General features: G+C 37.9%; 1 long non-coding RNA gene across 1 annotated transcript in view; it reads right to left on the bottom strand.

The window, feature by feature from the left end:
- The window catches only part of LOC131491529 (uncharacterized), a 568938-nt gene that overhangs the window by 412715 nt on the left and 135610 nt on the right, over positions 1-20613 (bottom strand). Inside the window, exon 3 of the long non-coding RNA XR_009251502.1 lies at positions 16598-16653. This is a non-coding gene — a long non-coding RNA (uncharacterized LOC131491529). The remainder of the gene's footprint in view (positions 1-16597; positions 16654-20613) is intronic.

Here is a 20613-nt window from a genome sequence, read left to right as displayed (position 1 = left end):
AGAACAGAGGGCACAATAGGGTAGGGGTGTCTCCCTAGTCTCACGGAAGGTTGATGGCTGGGATGCGGTGAGAAGGGATGCCTCCTAACTCCCCAGGCAGAACTTGTCCACTCTTCCAGGGCTCCTTACTAGCTCAGGACCATTTTCTACTGCTATTCCATGTGGGGCACCCCTTAACCCTCTCTCTTTTATTGTATTAAATGGTTGATTACTGAGGCTCAAAGCAACATGTATAAACAGTTCCACATCCCTGTGCACACATATTCTTCTATTTCCTCCTAGGAACTGAATCTTTTAAAGTATGGTATAAAAAAACAAATATGTTCAGTTGAAAGGCAATGTGATAGAGTTAAAAGCGTTTAGGCTTTAAAATCAGACCAACTTGGGGCACCTGGGGGGCTCAGTCGGTTAAGCATCCGACTTCGGCTCAGGTCATGATCTTGCAGTTTGTGGGTTCGAGCCCCGCGTCAGACTCTGTGCTGACAGCTCAGAGCCTGGAGCCTGCTTCAGATTCTGTGTCTCCCTCTCTCTCTGCCCCTCCCCCCACTCGCACTCTCTCTCTCTCTCTCTCAAAAATAAATAAACATTAAAAAAAAACTTTAAAATCAGACCAATTTGGGTTTTAAAGCTGGCTATATCTCTAGCTACCTGCATGGCCTTGACCATATTACAGTGCCTCCCTGAGCTTGAGGTCACTATTTGGACCATGGAGATGTTCCATGTACATTCCTTAGCCTTCTTTCTCATCCATGACAGTCTGTGCCAGGCAAGATAGCAGACAGATCATATCTGAAAATTCAGAACAGAAAAGTGGCTCCACAAGTTCTCAAACGTGAAGACATTTTGAAGCGAAAAATGTTCATGTGCTATTTCGATATCCCATGTGTACATGCAACATGTAATACTGATTCAATCTATATGTAGTTCTTGGGACATGTCTAAGTTTCTCAAATCTTGTCATAACTCTGCAGGTATACCTTCCCTGCCTTCTACAATAAAAATACCATCTCACCTTTCATTCTCAGGATTCTGCCCATCTAGCAAATCACCTCTGGTTCTCAGGATTCTGCCCATCTAGCAAATACCTGATTGTTCAATAACCACTATCACATATCTGCATTTTCTGTAATGACATACCAAATAGAGAATATGTAGTGTTAGAAAATATAATTTTCCGTACAACAAAAACCTACTGTGTACTTGAAGAATAAAAGAGCACTTTTAATAAATGGGGAAATACATATTTTTAGAAAATATAAATTTAGAAAAGATACTTATCTTTCAGCTGTTAAGAAAGCACAGTTAACAAAGTAAGCTTTTTATCAGTTTACAACTTAAATATATCCTTTGAAATGTAAAAGCTGCAATATTTTTGTATATTCCCTTTTCTAAGACTTTCAGATAACTTCCACTAATATTTATAAGATTCTCATTGGGAAGGATAAATGCAGTTGTAACTGGATCTACTCAAATGAGGCATTAAAAAAAAAAAAAAAAAAAAAGTTATGTTGCCTGACTGGCCCAGAGCGTCAACAATAGTTTGAACACTCTGAAGGAAGCAATATCCAGGCACTTCATGGTCCCTAGGCCCTTTGGCTCTTCACCACCCTCAAGCATGAAGAGGAGTTGGTGGTCACAGTGGTACCCTTCAGTCCAGAATCCGACCCAAGAGAAGTATCCTATGAAACAAGTCTGGTGAAAGTCCTAAATAACCCAACTGGGCTCCTTTCTGCCATCGCTTTGTATGTGAACACAACCCCCCTAAACCTTTACAGACACTAGGGTTTAATTTCAAGCTTTCTAGTCACTGCTTCATTCTTCTCCGAGAGTCAACCATGTGAAGCTCCATCCAATTTCCTTGTCACTTCTAAGTTATACAAGTGAGTTTTTACAGCCGAATGACAATTACATTAAATGGAAACGGTCTGTACATACAATGATTTGATGTGAATAAGGAGGCCACTTTCCCTGATCTTGTGGGTCTCTGGGTATGCTAATGTCTTTGGGACAGAAAAGGCGTATTGAATGAATGTGCTTGCCCAAGTGAATTCTCTTGTCAAGACCCATACTGCCTAATGCCAGTTCTCAGGGAGAATTCTCCACTGCCAATCTCGAATTGCATATTGTTAATGCGTGCCATTAAGATTAATCTTTGCTTTAGCTGTCAGTTCTTATTTACAGACCCCAATTTTCTTTGCTGCAGTTAACTCTAGCTATGAAATCTTCCCTCATTCTGAGGCCCTCATGCCACCTCAAATTGGCCTTAATTTGAGGATGGAACGTGTATGGAGGGGATTAAGACCCACCTGAATTCACCGTTCAGTTAATATAGATGAAACCTCCTTGTCTAGTAGATTCTTCAAAAGAGTATTAATAGTGTGGCCCCCAAATTTTATTGCACATACAAATTACAATGTTCTTGGCCGAACACAGATGACAAGAGGGAAGAAAACTATATTGATTGAAAACCTACCATATATAAACATTGTCATGCTCAAAGCTTTACGTACATTAATTCATTAACAACAACCCTATGAAGAAATTAAGATTTTCTCCATAATACAAATACAGAACGTATATCTTACCCAAAGTACCCAAAGTACTTACCCAAAGTAACCCAAAGTTAACCAAAGTAACTTACCCAAAGTCACAAAGATATTAAATATAGTGGCTGAATTTTTTTTAAGTGGGGTTGGGATATCTGTTCTGCTAGTGCTCTTTCACTAGAACAGATAGAACAAGAAGTTAAGGGCTTCCAATTTTCTCACTTTCTCAATTAATGACCATAAGAATTATGTTCTAGGAGTTTATATTATTTAGCACATAATGGTAAACAGTTGCATCTCATATTTAGAGCATATCTAATTCTAAAGGTTGTAAAGAATTGGGGAACTGATTTATTGGGATCCATTTTCTCTCTCTTGTCTCTCAACTAATTATTCATTAATTTCAGCCGAGGGGTTCTGTTTGCACCGTGTCAGTCACTCCCACCAAAAAAGTACTTGTGGGTAAGAGTTTTCAGTAGTGGACTTAAGGATCTATTTCACTAATTCAATTTTCTCAAGAAACCTGCAGCTCTCTGCATTTATTGAAAATGGACACTCCTTAGGTTGAGTCTTACGGAAATTCACAGGTGACCAACTTAACTAGAATGCATAAATATGACTTCTCCTCCTTGTCAACAGCAGTTTGTTGGCTCTTAGCACAGTCTACACAGGACTGGAATTGGAAGAGAGCGGAGCTATCTCTATATCCTAGCCATGGATATGTAGAATCAAAGGCACCAAAACAATGACTTTTATAGACACAACTTCTCATTTGGCATAGTTATGCAGTTAGCGCTTATGGGAAAGAATAAAAAAAAAACTCAAAGGGAGGAGGAGAGGAAAGAAAGATATAGCAGCTTCCCCAGATAAACTTTTCCTTGAAAACATCGAATTCAATCTCTGTTTAAAAATGTGGGGCTAAACATACATACTTAACCCCTTGCTCCCTCCTTCCCAAAAGGCACTATAATGTGTTATTATTGTTTGTTTGTCTGCCCGTCTGTTTGCTTTAAAGTATAGATATAGAAGGACAAAGAAAACAGAGGAGCTAAGAGAAAGAAAATTTGGGAAGGTGGAAAGTAACTGGATGAGTAGTAATAAACTACCAGAATCCTAAACTGGAGAAAGATGTAATTTCAAAACAATGGGAACAAAGAGGATCCTACAGATTTGCAGAGAAGAAATACAGCTTTCATGTAAAGGCTTAAGAGTTGTACTGGCATCATACTTCCTAACACAAAACGTGGAAACAAAAGAAAATTGAACGATGCCTTCAGAATTCTGAGGGAAATTATTTCTTTCCCTGAAGACTATGCCCAACTAAGCTATCAGCTATATGTGATAGGAATAAATGTTCAGACACACAGGTTTTAAAAAGATAATTTCCTTGTAACTCTTCTTGGGAAACTACTAGAGAGTAAAGCAAAGAGAAGAAGGCTTGAGATCCTAAAAATAGAGAATCTAACATGTATCAAAGGGAATCTCCAGGATGATAGTGAAGGGACATTGCAAGAAAACTCTCCCTAGAGAGTAACTAGTTTGAGAAGCAGGCACTGAAGGGTTTCGCATGCAGAATATTTATTAGCGATCAATACTTCTCAGATTATAGGAAGAAAGGAGAGGACAAGAGGACAAGAGGATAAGACAGAGGCAAGACTGAGCAGACTGAAGAACTGCATTGTGATGCAGATAAAATAATACCTTGGCCACCCCCTCGGGAAGCTGTGGAATATTACAGCACGTTGAAGTTATCCCACAGTGGGCTGAAGTGCCTTTTATTCCCTCTCCATATCGATCTTTGGATACAGGCCACCTTGGGAAGGCCATGCCCTTGGGAGGGCCAGCTCTCTGCAGGGGAGGCAGCTGGAACAAAAAAAGATCCCGCCCTTGAAAGGGCTTCTGGGCAACACATCTCCATGTTCACCACACCATCCCAGGTGGGAGCAGGTTAAAAGAATACAGAAGAAAGTTCTTCAAGGAGATGAGATTAATAAACTATCTAATATGTTTTTGATTTTACACAACTGGGAGTAAATTTGGGGATGAACTGAAGAGAACATAGAAACCTAAGCAAAGGACAAAAACAAGATTAACTCCAAGGACAATGAAATATTGTGCGAGAAAAGGAATCGTGCAATACTGCGTGCCCAGCTATGAATCATCTTTATACGGTCACATAATTATTTTGAAAGTGGGGAAATGCGCACTGTGGATAGGGGTAAATCCTCATCTACCAGAGTGGGAAATCAACATGAGTACTTTTAAAAGTTTTTACAAACCAAGAAATAGCAACATTCTAATATTTAGTTGGCTTTCTGTGAATTACAAGTGTACAATAGAGTAATAGTGGTATTATTATTATATCATCATTGTTATTTATAAAAACAAACAAGAGGGCTGGATAGCTTTTATTTCATGGCCTGTAAATCTATCTTAGTAGAAATGATGCCTGCCTATCTATATATAATCTTCTGGACTATTCTATTCCAGAATATTTTAATACCTGACTAACAAGGGTCTCAGGTTATAAGTTCCACTTCATCAATTCTCATTCAACAAGTGGAATGATAGAAGAAAAACTTGCCGTGGCCCTGACAACAACCTGGATATTCATCAAATGTTCCGTGTTCCCAGACTTAGGGCTTTGCACATGCTTTTCTGGCTTCTTGGACTGGTCTTGGCCCCATTCTCTGCAGAAGTTGCTGCTTCTCTTTGAAGCTTGAATGTCAGCCATAGCCTGAGGCCTTCCAGGAGTAGGACCCCTCTATCTCAATACGTCTTCTGTTACTCTCTGACCGAGTCCCCAACATTTCCAACAAGCTCCCGTTATTTTATTTATTCACTCATCCGGTTTTCTTCTTAACTCTCTCCAGCCTCAAAAGACATTTCCATACAACCAGGGGCCCTGTCTGCCCTTTTTACTCTGTATCCAGGTACTTGGTAGGTGCTCAATGAACAGGTATTGAAATAAGTACATAAATACATAAAATGAGCTTCACAGTTAAGATGATTAGGCAACCTTCTGATTTGGGGGTGTATTTCAGAGTAGTCACAATGTCGCTGATGGTGGCTGTTTGATCTCGTCACTGCAAATGTGGGACTGAGCACTCTCAATTGAGTTTTCAAAGCCACTAGACAGATAACCTCCTACATTCCAAACCACGCCTTTCTAAATGCCCAAGTTCAGAGCCACAGTTGGTAAGTCGTTCAGTATGTGCCAGCCATTCCACCAATACAGAAATTGACAGAGCAGAAAGCAAAGATACGAACACATTGTTACCATCATTTATTGAGCATTTACTACCAATAAGGCACTCTCTCACCCTCGTAATAATCCCAATAATTTTGTTTTGTTTTTTGATTCTCAGTTTAAGATGAGAAAATAGAGGCTCAGAGAACTTAGTAACTTGTCTAAGAACACACGGCAAGTAATTATCTGAGTGCTAAATGAGAACTCAGGTCTGTCATTTCTAAAGCTAGTGCTCTTTCTGCTATAAAATGTCATTTCTAGAATTTAAATTTGTACCTTTTCACACCCAGAAGATCAAACCACAGTAGCTAAAACTGTGCCATTATAATAACACAGCCCTTTTATAAAAGGAAAACTTAGGAAACCAACTCCTCCTTCAGTTTGTTGTCAAGAAATTTAAAGAGTTTTTTTGTTCATGGATCACTTACGCAATTTTATATAATGACCCTGAGAATCACAGCTCAATCACTGAGGCCTCAGCATAAATCAAGAGGGGAAATGATAATAAATATCTTTGAGCTAATAATGGAAAAGTACCAAAGTCTTCCAGGGTTACAGGTTAGCAGGAAAAGATATAAAATGTAAATGACACTTCATTTACTGTAAGAACAAGGTACAAATGTTCAGAGTAATTTCTTTCCACCATGAATTCCTAATGAAATGTTGAGATCAATGTCAAGCAGATTACGGAAACAGGACATGGAATTGATGTCAAAATAAGTCAAACCCAATGAAGTAAGTTAGAGGAAACGGGGCCATATGATCCTTTGTCTTTGGTTTCAAGAACAAAGAACCACATTTCTTTCTCTTCTCAAAGCAACAGTATTGAGAAGTTATTAGTTATGCTGAAAATACCAAATTTTTATGGTACAGTTATAGCTTCAAAAGATGCTGGACAAAACAAAACAATCTCCTCCTTAAAACAAAATTTATCAAAATAATTTTTAACACAATCTTAATTTCATGTTTCCATATTAATTGTTATTTTGATAGACACACGAAGATAATTTATAGTGAAAAATATATGGAAAAAAATCTTTGTGAGAACAGAGTCCCAATTTCCTATTTTCAGAAGAATTATAATCACAATTTCTCTAATTATAAAATACATGTTCATTATTTGAAACTTGAAAAATGAGAAAGAAAACTCTTCCATAATCCCACAAACCATGATAATTTTCCTATAGGAATAAATACGTTTATATATTACATATGTAATAGATATTTCATGCTTCATTTTAGTATGTTCATAATCTACTCCCTACTCTGTGCTTGGAGATTAGGGTTTTCCAGGGTGATCATGATTTTATGTATTTTTTTTTTTAATTATGGTGGTCTTTATTGAACATACGGTTGCACATGATGTGGTTCACATGCCTTCAAAAATTTTTTCATATAAATACATTTGGCAGTCTTGCTGAACGGTGTTTTCACACTGAGTTCAAAATCTATGTTATTAAAACCCCACAATCACCTTCACGCCACCCGTGTTATCAGACACCTGACCCGGAAGGACATGGGTTGAGGGTGTCGAACTGACACCCTAGTGAAGCCCCATCCTGCTGACCCTTCTCAGCACCATCCCCTTTTCTCTTTGCTCAGCAGCCATCTCCATAGAAATCTCTTTCAGAATCTCACATTATAGGTATCAGTGAAAGGGAGTGGGTTTTGCCCTTGCCCATTACTGCCATAAAACCAACCCAGAGGCTTCCTCCTCTCTATCATCAGCTGCTTCTTTGGGTGTCATGGTGCTCAGCATCTTCTTTTCTTTTCTTTTCTTTTCTTTTTTCTTTTCTTTTCTTTTCTTTTCTTTTCTTTTCTTCTTTTCTTCTCTTCTCTTCTCTTCTCTTCTCTTCTCTTCTCTTCTCTTTTCTTTTCTTTTCTTTTCTTTTCTTTTCTTTTCTTTTCTTTCTTTCTTTTTTTTTTGAGGAGGGTTTATAATTGTCCCAAGCCATGGAAAAACTTCTTGCACCTCAGCGAGATCCTGGGCTGAAGAAGCTGTAGAGGACCACTGTGTGGACCCTGCCACCCTACCACATGGACACCCAGGTCTTCCCCTCCACCTCACATGCCCCAGCTGCACAAGGTCACTTCTCCTCCTCCTCCCAAACCACGCCGAAACCACAAGTGAGACAACTCTTCTCAGATTTCCTGTGTTGGCATAAAAGTTCACACCCTGCTTCCCTCCAGCCTGCCCTTTGCGTCTCAAAAGCCTGTGCTGAAGGTTAAAAAAAAAAAAACAAGAAAAAGAAAACCAAGAAAAAGAAAGTCTGTGCTGAAGGTTAAAAAAAAACAACAAGAAAAGAAAACCTCTCTGTTTCTTACCCTTTCAGTTCTGTTTCCCCAGAGTCAGCGTGAAAGCCGCCAAGGAAAGGTCACGTGCAAGGGGGGAGAGGTTCATATTCCAAAACATCATCCCACTGATTCAATTACTGTCTGCTCCTCAACAACTGTGAGCAGCATGAGGGCAGAAGCGCCATTCCTGATGCCTGCAGCCCAGTGCTGAGTACCACTTCTGGCACAGCTGTGCGGTCTCAGCAACTCCCCACTGAACAAATACACACTGAGTTATCTATCACGATTTTTGCTTATCAGATATGGAGAAGTTTGGCTGCAACAAATGGTATTCTTAACAACTTCCAACAGTGCAAAGTTTCAATCAAGCAGAAACATGCTTTATTTCGAAGTGGAATACTGGAATACTTAGTGTAAACTGTTGAATTAAACAGATTTATGATAGTTCTGCAAGAGTAAAAGTTTACAAGGTGTTTTAAAGAAACTGATATCACACGCCATATAATTTCCACAAGCATTTCAATGGAAGACTGTGTAATTCCTCTGCATCTGATGGTGATGTAAGTGCAGGCATCCAACACTCAGCCCTCCACCCTCAGTCAAATGGGATGACCAACGGATATAAAATTAGGGAAAAACCAGCATCAGCGTTGGAAAATAGGAAGGATGCCATACATATGCCCAACACGTTAGGGGATGTATATTTCATATAGGCTAATGGTAATGCACCCAAGGCACCATTTAGGCTCTATTCATGATTGTCCCTATGATAGAGAAGGAGTAGAAAGGAAGGAGAGGGACCAAGACAATCCCTAGAAGAGTAATTTGCAGGGGTGAAAAGAGATCTTGGGATGGGAAAACCCAACCATCAAAATGCTAGTTCTGCTGCTAGCCTTTCTCCTTAAGCCAGGACCCATCTCAAGAAGAAACTGCTCACAACAGAAGCAAAAGGCCACGTCAAGTAGGAGGCCATGCCAAACAGCGGGTTGGTCCTAGGTCCTGAAAAGAAGCTGCACGTACGAATAAGAAAATCACCTTGAAGACATAAAATGCTTCTTTTGAAACATGTACTCGAAGAAATAACACAAATATACTAATTTGTTTCTCAGAAAGACTCTGGAGGGCTTCTGAATGAGTCTCTGATAACAGAGTCAGGAGTGGAAGTAAAAACAAAACAAAACAATACAAAACAACTGTTGGATGTGGCATAGATGACTGACTGTCCACCAAAGATTCATGGTCTCCCTTCCACTGTTATTCTTGGAAGATACCTTCCACTTCACATTACGGTAGAGCCATAAGAACAGTTCTTGCCAAAGGAATATGAGTAAAAGTGAAGTTCGACTAAGGCTTTTGAGAAACCAGTATGTCTTCTCTGTCAAATCTGCCTGCTTTGGCAGAAAGGTCCTCAGGAATGGAAGAAAACTAGGACTCTGGATCATCAAGGGGTGGAGGAGGGTAGAGAATAAACTTCTATTGTTAAGAATGTTGCAGTTTAATTCATGCACATTGTTTAATGGCTGCAAATTCCTACTTTCCCAGCATCCATGCCCTGTTGCAATGTGACTGCAATGCCTTGGTGAGATAGGGAAACTAAAGAAACTCCATAAAGGACTGCTTTTTTGCTCCTTTTCCTGCTTTCATTCTTGTTAGGATCTGCATCCCTGCCTTACCCACACCTTATAGTACAGATAATGTTTGTCCTCCTTGTAAAGGCCAAGGAGTTGATTTCCTTGGAGACTTCTAGCACAATAGACAACATCTAATGAGTGACAAGGAGGAGTTATCATGTGCATTTTCCAGGCCACTAACTCACCAAGACCCCTGGCTCTAGGGCACAAGTGGCTTACAGAAGACACCTAAATACTCACCTTTCTTTGCTCCTGGACACCTGAGGAGACATGTACACCAGAGCACAAGTCTCAATACAACCCCAGAACCCAGGTAAAGACAAGATTCACTCTTCTTTCTTTTCCCAGTCTCCCAGACACTCCGCACTCTCTCTAGGTCTTCAATAAACTCTATTCTCGCTTTCCTTACACTTGCATTTGATTTCTAGGCTGCACAAAGCCAAGGACCCTCTTGGCTAAAACTGTGGAATCCCCTCTAATTCCTTGGACCTAGCCTGCATCATTGGGAAAGGAAAAATTCTACTTCTTCTCTATACTGTCTTTACCAACTAAAGGAAAACTCTGTTTTTCCATACTCTACTATGCTCACACTAATACTAATACTTCACTTCTGACAACAGATGTGTGAGTATTTTTCCATACTAAGCAATTCTTCAATTCTCTGTGGATAGCTGGGTATTCTAGCTACCTGGAGTTCACATCAGATCCCACAGGTTAAGGGCTCAGTTCCACAAGACTACCCCAACTTCAGATGCCAATCACAAGTTCAGGTTTTTATCTGTGCTTCTCACCGACTGGCAATAAATTGGGGGTCCCATGAATCCCTCCTTTGGTTCAACAATGTGTTAGAATGGCTCATAGAGGGGCGCCTGGGTGGCGCAGTCGGTTAAGCGTCCGACTTCAGCCAGGTCACGATCTCGCGGTCCGTGAGTTCGAGCCCCGCGTCAGGCTCTGGGCTGATGGCTCGGAGCCTGGAGCCTGTTTCCGATTCTGTGTGTCCCTCTCTCTCTGCCCCTCCCCCATTCATGCTCTGTCTCTCTCTGTACCAAAAATAAATAAAAAGCGTTGAAAAAAAAATTAAAAAAAAAAAAAAAAAAAAAAAAGAATGGCTCATAGAACTCAGGAAAACAATTTACGAACCACATTATCAGTTTATTATAAAAGAATACGACACAGGAACAGTTAGGTGTAAGAGACGCACAGGGCAAGGTGTTGGGAAAGGGACATGAGCTTCCACGCTCTCTCTGGCATGCCACCCTCCCAGTACCTCCATGTGTTTGGCAAAGTGAACTTCTCCAAACCCCTTCAGTTAGGATTTTTATAGAGGCTTCACTATGTAGGTATGATTAAGTCATTGGCCATCACTGATTAAGTCAAGCACTAGTCCCTCTCCCCTCCCCAGGGATTGGAAGGTAGGCCTGAAAGTTCCAACCCCCTAATCATGTGGTTGATTCCCTTGAGTCTATTCAGAAGCCCCCAGCCACCACCTTCTCATTAGCATCCAAAAGATATGTCACTGTGGAGATTCCACAGGTTTTAGCTTCAGAACAGGGATAAAGATCAAATGTATATTTCTCATTATCAATCACAATGCCACACCCTCTATCCAGAGGTGGATAGAATCTGGCTGGCCTTGTGACTTGTCTAGACTAACAGGAAGTGTCAGAAGTAACGTGGGCAAGTTCTAGAGCCTAGGCCTTGAGCTCTGTCTTCACCTATTGGGACATCCTCATCACCATGTAATGTGGCCTGGGTCATTAGAGAGAGAGGTTGGAGAAAGACCCCTGTAACAGCCAATACCAAGGCCCCAGACTGCATGAAACCATCTGAGGCTATCTTAGACCCTCTAGTGCCAGGTGAGAAGATAAAGACAATAGCCATGGGAGTAAGTCCAGGAGAAACCAGTAGAAGAATCACAGAAATCAAAATGAAGAAAAAAAAATAACATTAAAAAATACAGTAGAGATAAAACAGACATCTTTGTATTGCAAATTTCCAGAAACAACGGAGTGCTGTCTACAGCATTTTGAGGGGAAAATATTGTGACAAAGAATTCTATAACTAAGCAATTGAGTCTGTATATGAAGCTAAAAAAAAAAAATCAATTATTGATTTAATCAAGACATAAACCAAAATTTTTACAATTCAAGAATGTGGAAGTTGTAGAAAAGCTTCAGTGATATAATTAAAGTTGTTTAAATAATTATAAATATGGTTTTAAAACCTAATATAGACATTAATAATAATTCTCAGAAAGGAAGCTACATGATGAAAATGATAATAATTTGGGTCAAAATCAAAACTTATTTTCAATACAAATTAGGACATGAGGGAAAAAATATATGCAAGTATGTTAACTTTCTTATGCAATGGAAATAAACATAGTTTAATTCTCAACATCAATAATTAGAGAAAATACATTCAAATTTTTTTAATTAAAGGAAAAATATATAAGCCAAATTTAAAAACTGCCCTTCTTATTTTTATCAGTGAGACTTCGAGCAATATATCTCCGCTGCAATGATTTTTTTTTAAGTTTGTTTATTGTGAGAGAGAGAGAGAGAGAGAGAAAGAGCACAAACCGTGAGATCATGACCTAAGTTGCCGTCAAGAGTCAGATGCTTAACCAACTGAGCCATCCAGGCACTCCAGAATTATTAATAAATTATATATAAATACATGTACCATTGTATGTACATGTATATGTACATTCATTATAGAACATACAGTAACAGAATCATGAAAAGCATGAGATATAACCTGAAATTAACATTAATTTAAAACAAGTTCTACTAATAATACAAACAATTTTTGGTTTCACTAAAATAATAACTTTTATTGAGAGAAGAATGATTAAATTTGCTTTCAATGTTTTTGAAAGTCTTGGTTCCATATCTTGCAATGTAGCAATTCAAAGGTGCAATTCTCGGTCCGTTTTTATTTCAAACTTGGTTTTCATGACTAATAACTAAATAAGATCTTTCACGGAGATTAGACAAACTCAAGGCAAAGAAACATGTCACTGGCTACACTTAAAAATCATGACACTTGTGTTCTATTTCCCCCTCCACCAATTATGTCATTGTTATTGTTGAAATGTGGTAGTAAATTTCCACTTTCAATTGTTCTTGAAAAGGTACCAGTATGTCTTATATTTTTATTCCTCAACAAATGGTTTTAAAATTCTCTAAAACTTTTAAATAGGATAAAAATTCTATTTCAAGTTTTTAAAGTATGTTGATATGAGAGACTATTTTTTATAAGTGTAACATTTATATTGATTTCAGCAACGTATCAGATAGCAATGGAAACACCAGGAAACATTTCCAAACATCCGTTTTGAAAACGTTCTCTATTACCTCATAATGTGGCTGATGGTGAATTCCTGCCAGGAAAAGGGAAAGTATTACCTAGTCTACTTTTTGGGGGGTGGTGGTGGTGGTGGAAGGGAGAGAGTTGTTATTGTTGTTCTCTTGTGTTTGTGCCTGCACAATGGACGTTACTTTTAACCTGCCTTTCTTTTTTTTTTTCCCCAGGAATTATTTTTAAGATTCTTGCCAATTTTGTGAATTAGCATAGATAAAAGTAAAAGAAATAACCTTTAAAACCACTTACCTGAGCACACTTAAATTCCAGTGAATCAAGAAAACTGAGCAAAATGTAAAAGTGTCACCATCATTCACCCTGACTCTAGAAATCACTCTCTTCTACCTCACTCACTGTGAATAAACAGAGTGGGTCTGCCTTACATGTGGACCTGAGCAAAATACCGGTATCAAAGCATATTAAATATTACTAAAGCTTAATATCTTTCTTATTTTTCAATAAAAAAATATTTTCTTCTGACTTTCCAATGAATGATCTTATACACAAGCTGGGACACATGCATCCCACTCTGGAGAATAAAACTCTAATAAAATAAATCAGTATGGGAGCATAATAGAAAGAAGGTAATAGAAATGAGACCAAATGTATCAGCTGTGACAGTAAACACAAATGGTCAGAAATCAAAACATAACTGGAAGAGACACCTATAAATCCAAAGTATTAAATTATTTTAAAAGATTAAACATACAAAGAAAGGGAAAGCATTCTTATGTTTTAGCAAGTCCAATCAAATAGGAATTAGGACTCACAATAAAAATTTCAGACAAAAGAGAATATGCAGCAAGTAGTATTAAACAGGACTGGGAATATCCTTGCATATTGACAAAAAACACAGTACACAGAAATTTCAAGAATAACAATGCATATAAATTAGAAATACTAGGTAAAATGTTCAGAAACACAACTATTAGAGACTAAAATACCAACCCAACTTTGGCCATTCAAGTAGATAAAAACCAACCAAATATATAGACAATCTGAATAACAAAGTTAATAAGTTAATATATACATAGTGATTTCAGGGGAAGAAAAGAGAATATACCTTCATTATAAGACCTTAAGGAACACTTACATATGTAGGTCATATATTTGGCTACAAAAATAAAGGCAAGATAAATTCCCAAAAGTAGAAATTGTATATATAGGTCATGTTCTCAGAGCACACTGAAATTGAAATGTAGAAATTAGTAACTTATATGGTGTCACTGGCTTTTCACTATAAGCCACTCTCTCTAAACCTTTCTAAAGCTTTCCACCAAAACATCATAGAAACTACTGTCATCTAGGAATACATAAATTTATCATGTTCTTAGAATATTCCTCTTCTAACTTTATGGAAAAGGGTAATTCAAGGCTTAGTCCACTTCAAAGTTGAAGAAATACATGTATATTGTAAGGAATTTTGAGAATCAATAAAAGTGAAAAAAAAAAAAGGAAAGTAAAAATTATCCATAAGCACACCACCCTGAGATATTTTTGAGATATAACCACTTCAGGCTTTTTCTTACACACACACACACACACACACACACACACACACACACACACTCACGCAAGCACCCACATGCTTTCTCTCCCCCCCACACAAAATAGAGTCATAGTGTAAGTTTTTAATTTTCTATTCATTGACTAATGTATCACAGGCATATTTCCATGCAGTGAATGACAAGCTACACTACTGTCTCCAAAAACAGTGATTTTCTATGGTGCATGAATATACCAGGAGTTAATTCACAAATCCTCTATTGAACTCCTTCTTTATTCATTGATCTATTAATATTTAACCACATTGCTTACATGCGTGCCAGTGTGTCATCTGACGGTGTTTTCTGTGGATTTTCTCTGTTGTTGCTTGGTTGATCTAGTTTAATTTGTAATATTTTGTATTTTGTTGGATTGGCTTGGTTTTGCTAAAATATTTTTAATTTTTATACAGTCAAATCTTTTTTTCTTTTATAATTTCTGATTTTAATGTCATTTAAAAACACCTTACATATCCCAAAATTATATAAAGATTTTTTTATATTTTGGTTTTAAATGTACTTTAAAAACTTCAATCTGTTTGAAATGTATTTGGGTGCAAGTCATGAGGCTGTGAGAAAGTAAAACATAATGGTTAATAGCAATGAACCCAGAGTCTAGGCTGCCCGGGTTCCAGTTCCAGCTCTACTTCTGACTACTTGTATGATCTTGGATGAACTACTTAGCTTGTTTGTATCTCAATTTCCTCATCTGTAAAATAGTGATAATGATAGTATCTACTTATGGAATTCCTGTGAAAATTAAAAATGTTAATTGGTATAAAATATGGAGAGCTATGCCTAACACATAGCACTAGCTACCATTTTTTCCAGATGACAAGCCAATTGTGCCAATCCATTCACTAAATAATCTCTGCTCTTATTCCTAATTTGAAATCTCATTTTTATCACTTACTAAAATCTAGTATACTATCCATCTGTCTGGCCCTATCCCTGTACCAACAATTTTTAAATTACTTTGTAACTTTCTAACATGCTTTCATGTATCTGTAGTAGCAGGCCTTCATCATTCCATCATTCTTTTCCAAGGTGTTCCTGACTCACGCTACCCTGATATTTTTCTAGATGAACTTGAAAATATCTCACCAAATTCTAAAAATAATTCCATTGGACTTTTAATTGGAAATGGGTTGAAGCTAGGGGTTTAGGGGTAATTAGCCTCTTTACATCAAAAAATTTTAATGACAAATAGTTTACATTTTCCAAAAATATACATTGCCTCCATTTAACAGACACACAAGGTTCAAAAAAGCTCAGGAGCTCACACAGCAAATAGGTCTCGAGACTTATATCTGGATCTAGGTTGTCCTCTAGATGAATGTGTAACTTAGTTATGTGATTTATGATAGTTAACTTGAATAAAAATATACTCAAATATAATTTTAAGATTATTTTTTTTACCATCATGTCCACATTTTCACATTTTCCTAGCCATTCTCTTCCTATTTCATGGTGTGCATTCCAAAAGCAACATGTAATCTTGGATGTCAATAAATTCTGTAAGCAGTGGCAATGTTCTCTTCCCACAGCATGATTGTAAGCAGAGAAATCTCATTAAATGTTGACATTTATTTCTTTTTCGTAGGGCATCTAACCTAGAGACAATATGCAAATGTGTATGAGTTTTTTAGCTATATAAGGTATGTTTAATAAAAGAATTTTTCAGTGTTGCAAGTTTTTTTCACTGTTTGCTGAGAAAGCCTTTGACAGTCTACTGTGTTAGCATTTATGCAGGTCTTGCAGTAAACAGATGAAGAAGACACAGTCTCCTGTCTCAAGAACTGTAGATTTAAGTGGTTAGATATGGAGAAATAATTTAAATACACTTGGATATTATTGTACTTCACTTCTTAGAAATATGGTCAAGGTAGAGGGAAATCTCATAAAGAAGAGGAGCAGAGAATTCTCTGGGACCTACTGGGGCCTTCCTTGAACATGTGATCTTACCTGGGGCTTGATGGATGAGTGGGAGTTCATCACTGGTTAACAGAAGAAAAGGAAATCTAGGAAGAGAGAAAAACACGAGGAAAAGTTGTGGGGGCAGAAAAGCAGGTTATAGTTGAGAAACTGCACATGGTTTCATATTCTGACCATTCAGTATAGATAGTTTCCATCCCCAGAAAGATGTCTTAGAACTTCAGTCTATGAAGACTTAATCAGACTCCTGTCACCCAATCAGCCATCTTTTCTCAAGGTCACTTTTCATACCATCGATTACTTAGTCTTATCTCTCTTCTGACTTGATACTTCCCTAATCTCTTCTTTTATAGTTTGGAAATATCCTGAGCAAAAAAATTCATAAACACCTTCCAGCTTCTCTTTTGCTGAGGTGAAAATTTTGACGGAGTCTTACCCATTTGTACTAGTCAATTGAAAAGTATGGTTAATGTTATGCAGTATTAACACATTGATCATTAGAGTAACAGTCCCCTACATTTTGTTTGGAAACCTATCCAATCCCGAACTCCCAGTCTTTTGTAAATCTGGATGCAGGGCCTGGGTTTCTGCATTATCTCTGTAAGGAGACAATAGCAGGTCAAAGAAAATATATAGGTTTGGAGAGTGAACTTAGGTTCCAGTCCCAGCCTTGCTATTTGTGCTGTGTGTGATCTTGGGTAAGTCATTTGTCTTTCTGAGCCTCCATTTCCTCAGCTAGAAAAGAAAATGCCCTTGGATTTGCTTACTTGGGTCTCTACGAGGAACAAAAATGAATTATGCACATGAAAAGTCCAGGTAAACTCTCAACTTTTGGAGGATGCCTTAAAGCCTGAGGAAAATAAAATCCTGTGAGTGAAAAAACTGGATAACCTCCAGCTCAGTAAAAATTGCCAGTCTTTGAGTGCATTTGATTCTATCACATTGGTAAGTCAGTTTATGAAACTCAGCTGCAACACATACCACATGGTATAAATCATAATTCCTGGGCAGCAAATGTTCCTAAATTGTGTCCATGATGATTTTATAATTAGAAACAACACATGTGGGAAGCAGAGACTAAGTACCTAAAAACTGCTCAAAAAACCTTGCAGGAATCCACTAATCTAGGTCCTGCCTTGGTCCGTTGTAGATACAAAAAGACAAGATTAGGGACTTGAGGATACTTCATGGCAAGGGTTTGTCTTCTGCCTGTGCTGATGAGAGTCATCAGGGGGCATTTCTGACTCTGTAGCCCTCCACTTCTGTCTCCTTTTCTATTTCCTTTTGCCTCTCTCATGCCACTAGCATGGCAAACCCCTTGGGCTTCATTCCCAGACTTATTTTGGCAAGGTGTCCACGTTCCTGCTTCCAGTCTCATGCACTGATGGTCCTAGCCAGAGCAATAAGGCAAGAAAAAGAAGTAAAAGTTCTGCAAATTGGAAAAAGAAGTCAAATTGCCTTTTATTTACAGAAGCCATGATTGTCTAACTAGGGAATTTTAAGGAATCTATTAAAAAAAAAAAAACAACTACTAGAACAAAGAAATAATTTACCATGGTGACAGGATATCAGGTTGATATATAAAAATAATTAATATTTCTAAATACTGACAACAAGCAATTAAAAATTTACAATAGCAACAAAAACATAAAATACATAGAATTAAATTCATTTTAAAAAGAGAAATTTTGGGGGTGAAAGAAATGTTCTACATTTTGATTTATAAGTATTTACATTTGTTAAGACTCTTTAAACTCTATACTTAAAATCTGTGCATTTTATTGAAGGCAAATTTTACCTTAAAATAAAAAAAAAACAGATTGCTAGATTTTTTTTTAAAGATTCCTCTAAAACATTAGGCTCAGTAAAAGAAGCCAGACACAAAAGGTCACATAATGAATAACTACATTTACATGAAACACCCAGAATAGGTAATTCCATAGCCATAACTCAGATTAGTGATTGCCAGGGGCTGGGAAAAAAGAGAAAGGGAGAGACTGCTTTATGGGTATAGGTTTTACTTTGGTGTGATGGAAATGTTTTGGAACTAGACCAGAGGTGGTTGGCTGCACAACATTGTAAATGTATAAAAAGCCACTGAATTGTTCCATTAAAATGGTTAATTCACTGTAATGTGAATGTCACCTCACTAAGTTATGTAAAAACAAACAAACAAACATAGAAACAATGTCGGATTAGAAAGTGGATATGAGTGTGCTCGCGACCTGGAGTTGGTGACTTCCCCTCTCTGAGCCTGAGCGCTCCTAACTACGGCCTCGGGGCATACACGCAGTGTGCCTGGCCCTGCTTTACATGCTTTTCCTCATTCGATCACCATTTACAGATGAAGAAATTGGGCTTAGAGAAGTTGAATGATTTGCCCCTCCTCTGTATTACGACAAAGCTGGACCCTGTATCTCTCATCTCTTGAAGCTCTAGCTCTCCTTCTATGGTTGGATCAGCAGACAGCCCCACTTCCGCATCCTTCCGGAGCTAGGTAATGAAGTGGATCTCTGAGACCTAATCAGATGTGGGAGCTCTAAAGGGGCCTTGGAATATAAACCAAAATCGGACCCTCAAATCTCTGGCCTAATATCAATTCCAACCGTCCCTGGCTATAGGCTTTATTTATCATTGTGAAATTCCAAGTATCTATCCTTTCTGGAAATTAAAGCAGAGAGGGAATTCTTCAAGCACTTTCTCTGTGATTATATGTGGAAATGAGCACTCTAAACTAACTCGAGTACTTTATTCTTTTGAGCACCCTTTTATTTTATGTTGAGCGGCTTGTGTGCAAATTGCAATCTAAGTTCTTTCTTCCCAAGCTTCTGCAGTTTTCCAGTTTGCAGCTTACTTATTATTCCTTGCAATGTCATAACAACAGGTTAAATCCAAGCTCTTGCAAGGTTTGTGCCAAGATGAGATTTTTTTTAAATCGTATCTAAATTACTTCATGAAACAATGTTCCTATCTGCCTCCAAGCTGCTGTCAGGGCTGAGGCCAAAAGCTGTGCTAGGAACAGAGCAAACTGCGCCAGAGGTCCCCAGGGAAATAGCAGAGTAAAAATCAGCTCTGGGGAGAGCCCTCAATAGACATCGTCTTATTTCATATTTTCCTCCAAATGGTATAGGTGGTGCCCTTGCAAAGTATATTTCCTAATCAGACTCTGATTCTACATGGGTTAGAAGCCCCCAAACCATGTACCCGTGGCTTTCCTCTAAACCTCTATTGTGATAAAAATGAAATAAAAAGAAAACATCTCTGTTTTCTTAGACTAAGACTCCTCACCCTTAATATAAAATTTTGTCATTCATTTATTCAGCAAACGTTCTCTGAATGCCTGCTAAATTACAAGCGCTGGGTATAAACATATGGATGAAAAACATCGTCCCTGCCCTTCAGAAAGTCACTCTCTGATGGGAGTGGTAATAAAAACAGATTATTACAGTACGAAGTGATAGAAGGTATTACTGTCGAAAGGTGGATTAGTGTTGCTTTGAGGGTCAGTGCTATATTATCCTTTCTATTCTCATTTGTTTATTCATTCTTCATTCGCTCAGCAAACATTTACCAAGTAACCAGAGTATGTAATGTGCTATTCATTACTCTGGGGTCCACAAAAATGAATTGGTAGTCTCTGCAACAAATGGTATGGGGAAACTGGACAGCTATATGCAAAAGAATGATCCTGGACCACTTTCTTACACCATACACAAAAATAAACAAAATGGATTAGGTCTCACCTAAATGTGAGACCTAAAACTATAAAAACCCTAGAAGAGAGGAGAGGCAATAATTTCTCTGACATTGGTCATAGCAACACCTTTCTAGATATATCTCCTGAGATAAGGGAAACAAAAGCAAAAAAAAAATGATTATGACTTCACTCATATGAGGATTTTAAGACACAGAACAGATGAACACAAGGGAAGGGAAGAAAAAATAATATAAAAGCAGGGAGGGGGACAAAACATAAGAGACTCTTAAATATGGAGAACAGAGGGTTACTGGAGGGATTGTGGGGGGTGGGGGATGGGCTAAATGGG

This window comes from Neofelis nebulosa, chromosome 12 (genome assembly GCF_028018385.1).
Source record: "Neofelis nebulosa isolate mNeoNeb1 chromosome 12, mNeoNeb1.pri, whole genome shotgun sequence".
In the NCBI taxonomy this organism is placed as follows: Eukaryota; Metazoa; Chordata; class Mammalia; order Carnivora; family Felidae; genus Neofelis; species Neofelis nebulosa.
Note: the sequence above shows the minus strand (reverse complement) of the source record. Positions and strands in the feature narration are given on the sequence as shown.